We start from the raw sequence: 8,793 nt of genomic DNA on the forward strand, positions 1-8,793 counted from the left end.
CTATTGGGTTTTTTCAAATATAACTGTTATTTCTGGACTGGTGTGGTTCTGCATACCTTGGGTTTCGTAATTACTAATGGTGATCATCATCACAAGTCATATTCAAAAATACACCAGTCGCATGTCACTTAAATAGCTTTGATTGGCAAGATGCAACTCTTAAAACTGGTTAATTTTATTTTTCTTTTAAAATAATTTAATCAAGTTTTTATAAAATATCCTTTGCATTCTCGGCTACTATCAAACCCTCTTTCTGGGGCTTACGCAGGTGGTTTATCTGTCTCTCATTCATAAACCGCCAGTTACTCCCTAGACGTTACCCTCTTTTCTGCTATTTAGGGCGATCGAATCTTTTTTTTCTCTTCTTGTCGTTTCTACTTCTCTGCACCCCACATTTTTAAACTTTAACAGCTCTTGAGGCTTCTCATAATTAATGTTACACTTGTATAGCAGCCTGGTCAGGTCATTTCCTATATTCTTGCTTCATTTACGCTTAAATGCTTCAGGGTTACTTGCTGTAAAATAACTTTGTTATCAGAGCACAGAGTCTTCTAAATAAATAAATGCGTTACGTGTATATTCCTTTCAGAATACTCTCTGAAAGTATGTATCCTACAGAGCAAGTTGATTAAACTGGAGTGTTGAGGAAGCAGAACTTAAGTGGCAGAGATGATCAGTTTGGGGCGTCAATGAAGTAGGCTGAAAATATCAGCCCGCCACTCCTATTTTTCTGTCTGCTTGTGAGTTTAATAGGCGCTTACAAGGCGAAGGGCCCATTAGACAGCGTCTCATTTCGCTAAAGACGCTTTTACATGAGGCTGCTTATAATTCGGAACATTTGATATTTGTTTGGTGTTGATTTAGAGCACCAGAGAACTTTGTCACAGGGCTTCGCTTGAATTCGTGGCTCTTGTACTACCGCAGGGGTGCCGAAGTGTCATGACTGAGGATTTAATTACGAACCAAACAATACAGCTTTTCTGACTAATTACTCTTGGGCGCACGGTCTCCAATGGCCCGAAAACTCTCTGGGTCACCGATAACTCTCCGCCTCTTCCCTCTCTCTGTTCTAAACTAAACTTTTATCGTGAGAGGGAGGAATGATTCGTGGCTTTCAACAACGTGTCTCAAGTCTTAGAACACTAATGGGCAGTTAGGGGCAACACTAAGTAATCTAGCATGGCAACTGTTTTAAAAAAAATTTGATCCACCTTCTGGGGTTTGGCCTATGCATATTTAATACACTCATATTCTGCGTCAGGTTGACTCCCACATCCTCCCTAAATCACAAGAACAAGTATCAACTACGATTTGTTCAGTTAAATATTTTTAATATCACATGCGACTAGAGGGAAGTGTTACGTCTACAGACTGCCCTGGAGAGCGCCTATTGGTTGGTCTAACGCAGGTTGCAAAAACTTGCACGGTTTCTAGCGCGCGATATGTAGAGCAGTTCCGGAGTCCACCAAGTTTGATATCAATTGTTCGCGCGTGTCTTATTAGGTGACATTTCTGGTGCGTTTCCTGTAGTCACTTCTTGCTCGGAGCGACGGTTAGAGAAATTCCAATCTACCACGAGTTTGTTACAATGTCAATCATCTTCATACACGCCACTTATTCTGCATGCCAACTCGCCCACGTAGTTTCTATGCATTTCTTATACCCATATATCGACAGACCTGCTGTATCCAGTCTTGTATTGTGCTATGCCTCTATCAGATCAACCTCATTTCACAGTCAGAAACTTCTTCCTTGATTCACCTCTTTTCCTGCCAAATATGTTCATGCGCACTATTTAACACCACAGCATCTTATGGCATAGACAAACCAAAACTCTAGAGGGCCAAAAAGCAGAACTTTCCCTCGTGCGCGTACTATATTAATCATTCCCAACCATAATAGGATGTACAAGTGTCTCTGCGCTTTTATTCGACACAGGCCTCCTCTCAGATTTGTAATAAGCACTCCCTTGAAGTTGGGAGGGTCACCAAGAATATAATAGCGATTGAAGAACAATGTCCGCTATTAAAGGTTTGTTTAGATGCAGTGAAGGTGTGACGCCGAGGTGGGGGCGTAAACACAAACTCATCTAAGCACATCCTCGAGCGCGCAAAGTGGGTGTGTTCATTTTTATATGCTCATTTTTCTGTGCCTTAGTTTTGCTATCTCAGCATCATGCGCTGTGGAGTAGGTCTGAATCAGAGCGTGAAGGGCAGTTCTCGCTCGCGCCGCACCAATGATCAAAGCGAGCATTTACAATACTACACGCACACGGTTGAGTGGAATGAATGGCGATTAAAATGTGTTGTCTCTAGGCTTATCACTATAGTCTTATAATTTATATCTAGAGTCGTTTTTAAGCCTTGTCACTTCTGCGCGCGCCATAGGAATGGACTCATATGGCGCGGCGTGTACTCAGTGGAGTCTTATCGTATCTGCTGGCTCTTAAACCACATCGTTGGACCCGTAGTATGTCCTGCTCGTCCCGTTGGTAATTTTGTGTAGTCATAACTCTCGAGTCAATCGTGCCTTGAAGCATTTCACTCGTATTTGCGTGTTGAGGTCAGGTGGCATGCAGACGAACGGGGCTTACTTTCTAGCTACTCTTCTGCGAACCATTCCTGACGATTGAGCGTGCTTGACCATATTCAGCATTGACCACTACTACTGAGTTACCCTGGCGGCGGCGAGCTAGGAGCTGAGAAGGAATACCTCCTTGCGTGACTTCCACATCGTCTAATGGCGAGCATGTAAGAATGTTGCCATACTACCTAATTACGCACGCAATCAGTTCGTCTATGACAGGCTTATGTAAGCTCGAAGAATGGAAGTCTCCACATACAAAGTGAGAATAGGTGAAGTGATTCGTAGGTAGAGCATTAATCACAAGGAGATAGTGCCTAAGCTCAGTTTTTTGCTCTCTCGTCATCGCGATGTCCCCATTGATGGTTTTCGTTTGCTCTAATCTCACATAGCGATAAAAGCTCATACACACACTTCTGATAGAGATTAATTAGAATGCTCACTGCACCGTGGCAACACAGATCACTCGCCGTCGTAAACTAAATCACTCACTATGCTTGGTCACTCACCGTACAAATATATGGAGGGTGATACAATTGGGGTGTTCAACATCTAAAGTCACTATTATGTTGAATAATGTATCCCTAAAAGAGTAATAAACAGCTTGCTAAATACAACAGAAACCTCAGCTAAAAATTCCACAAGCTGAGCGTATAAAGGCATAATGCTTCTGTGGTTTATAATTTTTTTACGTTACAGCTTCTCTAGTGTATAATTTGCAAAGAAGTTTCTTAAGGAATACTTACTGCGTGACACACATGGTGCACGTGTCTATTATAGATGACGTGAAGCAAAATCTATTGTAGCGCTTGTTGGCCATTTGCTATTGAACAGGGCTTTTTTGAATTATACTAGGCGTCACTTATTTACTCCTAGAAATTAGAAAAACACCACACTATGAATGTGTTATGCAGCAAGCGCGAAGGGATAAACTAGGAGTCCTGCATATTCTATGTTTTTCCTCTTCTCGCTCATCAATGGTTATCAAATGCCCACACGAGCGAAACTAGGTCGAGTAACATCTAGGTGTAATTCGTTGTTTTCTCTCTCATATCCACTCATAACTACAACGAGAGACTCGCAGCGTATGTGCTATCTCTTCTATGTAGATACCACGTGGCGTGAGCGAGATATTCGATAATACCAAACTTGCACCAGTTTTGCGTACTGAGTAACGTCTATGCTCAGCTCAAATAGGATGATAAAACTAGAAAGTGGAATATTCAAATTTTACCATACACTTTCGTGCTGTGACTTAAAGCTTATAATATTTACTTCTATTATAAGACACACAAAAGCGCACACAAGACGTCTCCCTCTATCATTCATCTTATGAAAAGTTTTGCTGTAAGACCACACAACAAATATCATGCCCCTGGTGTAAAGACTTCTTCAAATCTCAGCTAATTTAAAGCCTTGTAATTTTTACAAGTAGACGGTGGCGATAAGATGTTGAGCAAATGCAGGACAGTGGCGAACCCTGGGAGAGCATGCGTGTGTGACATTGATTTAGTTAAAACTAGTCCACTAAAGATGCTCCTCATGTTTACGAAGCTATTTACCAATACACCACGGAACTCAATAGGGCACTCATTATTACTAGATCAGACGCGTAATGAGCCGAGAGCTGGACCAGGAGATACTCAGACTCTAACTTGTCTGGACCATCAAGGTCAGGCGGCTGAGATGTTCTAGTGCGTAAGATGGCAATGCTGGACCCTCTCCAGAAAGCAACGAACGCCCGCACAGACTCTTTGATCAGTGTCGATTCTGGGAGAAAGTGTGGCGAGGCAGCCACTCGTAACGACAGCTGACCAGAGCAGGTTCGTCGAGAGAGACAGGAGAGATGGAATACCAGACGGGTATTACGAAACCAGAATGAATTGGCACGCCCCGAGACATGTAAGAAGCTTTAAAGGATGCTTGTGCGAGCGGCACATATGAAGCCTCAAGAGATATGACCAGTAGTGCTTGTTCAAAGTAAGCATGACATATAGCGAGACAATTAAGGCGAGCCTCTTAGTCCCACTGCCCACAACACATGAGGGAAAGGCAAGAAATTAAGCAGCAAGCTGGTATTAGGAAGCTTCACCAGTTTCTAGCACGAAGGTAATAGGTAAGGAGGCCAAGGTACGGTTCTGGCTGTGAGCGCTTATCTGGTGAGAACATGAGCGAGAAAAGTAGACTAAGAGTGTGAAGGTGTCTATACAAAGAGTGGATGGTTTGTAGAAGTGACAATGTACTCATTTGAGTGTCTCACTGAGAAAGTGAGTGTGAAGAATCTAATGGTGCACAGTGCAATAGTCAACGGCACCCACAAGCAGCTCACCAGAATGCCCAACAAACTGGTCACAAAGAGGAGAGCTCTGAGAGCATGAGAAAGAATCCTCAGTAATCTCCTGTCACTGAAAAAAGCTACGGAGTCTTGGCATATGTGAGAAGAAGTTGCACACATGCGGCATGTCTGATAATACCGTACTTGACAATCTGAGGATATGTAAGGCGCCAACAGCGCGTTCGCGCTCTCAGAGAGCAATCACTCGGATAGACGACTCTCTGAAGAATCGGCGCTGAGATATATCACTCCTTCTCTGGAGCAACACTCGACCCATCTCAACACTGAACAACGACGCAATTTGGACAGGCACATGTGCGTCTCGTAAACACATACCCATGCCTCTCATTCTGGACCACATTAACGAGCTCAGAGAACATGATTAAAAGTCACTGTTTCAAGACACCTCAAGCTCTCTCAAAAGACGTAGGATTCTAGGAGGTGCACTGACCTAGTTTCTGCAATGGTTACCAGAGGAGGGACGAGAGAATTGCACAAGACAGCATACTACTCTCTCGTATTTGACAACGATTGCTATAACGATTTGGTTTGTAAAAATCATGTTCTCCTATCTTCATGCTTCATGCTGCATCAATGGATTTGCATGAACCAAGCCTGCCTTTTAGAACCCTTCTTATATGACCTTACGTTGACTTGGCGCGTGAGCAAGCTGGCAGTTATTTCTTTTAAGTGTTTTTGTTTGATGATGCGAGTTAACATATCGTGTGGTACTTGTGGTTGTCACTTTTTGCTAGAGTCTTTTAATATATGGAGCAAAGAGGCGCGGATAAGCTATACTAGCAGTGTGGGATTGCTGTGGCAATACAATCTCCAGTTCCTTGCACTAGAGCTACTATCTCTGAACAGTCAATATTATAGTAAATGCATCCCTGACTCGAGACAGAACAACGCCGTCGCATCACTCAAAGCAATCCTATGATAATTTCGTGGAGTCTACCTCTCTCTTCAGCATGCCATCATGTCAAGTTATCATGAGACAAGAAGCGACTGGCGCCAACACAGCTGAATCAAGTGACCATCTAGTTTGGCAAAGGCCTGATAACAAGCCATTCATTTGATTCGGGTGTGTGGGAACAAGGATGCATCTAAAAGCTGCAGGACGGTAGCTCTCGAGGACCGGGATTGGGCACCCCTGGTCTATAGTTTAGCCATGTAGCTTAAGGTAATGCTAAAAAAAAAAAAGCTAGTTGCGGTGAGGGTACCACTACAGTACTGAAGGTGACATGAAAATACAGGAACATACATCTAGTCCTTGCTTCACATTTTTCTCAATTACTCTGTGACCTCAGTAAACACTATTCCTGATGTCTTTGTGGCCTAATTGCCAGTTTCAGAGTTAGAATTCCAACAGCTGTCCTGAATCGTCATATGATGAGTTGAGTGGCCATTAATGATATTGCTCTTCATAGATGTTTTTCTACCACGCGTGATTCAGTGTTTGAAGAGAAGTATAAGAAAAGAAAGGCCTAATTGTTTAGATACAGTCAGACTGTACGATGTCAAGAAAGGAGAATGTCTGACCGAGGATATGCTTATTGGCTCTGCGAGTGTGTGGATGTGTTACCACCTAATGAAGTCTCATCTTTGTGCTCTTCAGTAATTAGTCTCAACTCACAATTCCACAATCTACTCTCCTGTTCTCTTAGTGCTCAAGTAAACAACCACATAGTCAAATAGCCGAAGAACTGATCCATAAATATACACTGTTCTCAATCGAGAATCTACCCAACTTCACAGCAAACTAGAAGTCTTTGCATAAGCAAATTTGCACACTTAAATACCACGCATTTTCTAATCATTACAACTGATATGTCTGAATACTGGTTGATCCTCTATTTGTGATGCTTCATAAATGTGGTGGCGCAGATGAAATTTAGTTTGCTGGACCAGTAGTATTAGATCACTGAGATACCAATGATGTAATTAAAATTGTTGATACTTCTTTTCGCGGCAGATAGTTGCCAAGTATAGCGTATAGGTCTCTATTGTTGTTAAAGGGTCGGGTTCGTTCCATTAGAGTCTGTTGGTTTTAGGTGAGCGAGATCAATTATACACTTAATAGTATTTATTATTAGTTGGAATGCAATCAAACCTTCCATGAATTTGTAAGTTGATCTTCGAGACTTACTGTGTGTTTGTGTTAGAATCTTGGTCTCGCTCATATAAAAATTAAGTAATTAGTGATAAAAGATTCAGATTCAGAACGCATCGTATACATTTGAATTCTGTTCTTATTGGCTGCCGTGTTTTTCTATAATTTAACGCGCGTAAATCAAAGCTTTTAGGTGTTTTATATTTCGTAAATATTTGAGAGAAGAGATACGTTCTACGATAATATTGCGTTCCGAAACAAGCCATGTTGAAAACTGTATAATGTATGAAGGGAAGAGTAAAAAGGCGCACCTCTACGAAGTATTTTGAGCTATGGCCAGACACTAATTAAAAGAGAGAAAGGATGAGTAACTTCAATTCTGTTCTTTTGTCTGTTTCATTTACTTTATTTAATTCCAATAAAAAATGATAATTCCAGTGTGGAAGTAAAGAGTCAGGTACTTGTGAAAGAAAAATGTAATCATATTCAGGTATAACAATTATTTAATAAACCCATTGTGTCTGTAATCCTGTCACAAGCTAACAAGCTACAAAATAGATTTTGCTCCATTTTAGCTGCACAGGTCACAGAATGAAACCTTTTCTGAAGCTGAGAAAATACAATGTTACTCAGTTGTGCAGCTGTTTAGCAGCTTTTATTTTAGACTTTCACTAGCTGGGCCCATATCCTCATTTTAGGTTGGCAGCATGTTTTTAGTAGACAAAGGCGAGTGGCTTAAACAAGAACTGAGCTACGGTTTGGGGAAGGCCTCGAAGGGAACTGGCGGCAACATTTAACATACATACTCTGCAGCAACACAGTGCCATCTAGTGGCTGATACAAACATAGGTCAACAAGTTACATCTCCCTTCTTTAAACAAAAAAAAAGAACAAAACAACAAAGCAACTCAGGCTTGTAAAATTTGTCAGGCAACTGAAATTACAGGAATAAACATCCTGAGCAACATCCATTAATATCATAGCATTCGGCTCAATACTGGCTACATCATTAACATAATAAATAGATGCATTTAGTGACATCATTGGAACAACAAACATGTGAACAGCCTTTTTTTTTTCCGCCTGCAGCCTTTACAATATTACAGGTCCAAGACCTGTCTTGGTTTAGTAACGCGCCCATATCGAGTTGTGTATCTGGGTGTTGTCTTTATCAGGGGATCCACAGGCGGGGGCTGAGAAACCACAGCGCTGTCATTGCTGTTGACTGTCGGTTGAATGAACTCCTCACCTCCTACGCTGTTTCTGCCTTCGCCGAGGTGTCGGCGGTTACGGCGATAAACTTGTCCTGTATCTGTGGTTATGTTGTAGCTTCTGGACGTGTCTACAAAACTCGTGACCACAGCTGGTTTCCAGGAACCATCTTGTTGACGGAACTCGACCGGTGTGCCAGGATATAGTCGAGGCAGATTTCGGGCTGCTCTGTTGAAATAAGTCTGCTGGCGCTGCTGGCAGACTTCTCTCCTCACACGCACTGTTTGCTGGCAAACTACTTGTGGTTCCAGCTGTTTTGGTGTGGCAGGGAGGATGGAGCGGGGTCTCCGGCTCATGAGTAGTTATGCAGGCGACTTTAAGTTGTCCACGGGGGTGTTCCGGTATTCTAATAGGCTCAAGTAGGGATCCTTATGTTCAGGTTTGGCCTTGTCCAGTAGTTTTTTTGCTGTCTGGACAGTCTTTTTGGCTAGGCCGTTGCTCTGTGGGTAATGGGGGCTAGTAGTGTTGTGGGTGAAACTCCATGACTTTG

This window comes from Haplochromis burtoni, unplaced genomic scaffold, assembly GCF_018398535.1.
Source record: "Haplochromis burtoni strain Fernald_Lab_line unplaced genomic scaffold, NCSU_Asbu1 Contig_1450, whole genome shotgun sequence".
NCBI lineage: Eukaryota > Metazoa > Chordata > Actinopteri > Cichliformes > Cichlidae > Haplochromis > Haplochromis burtoni.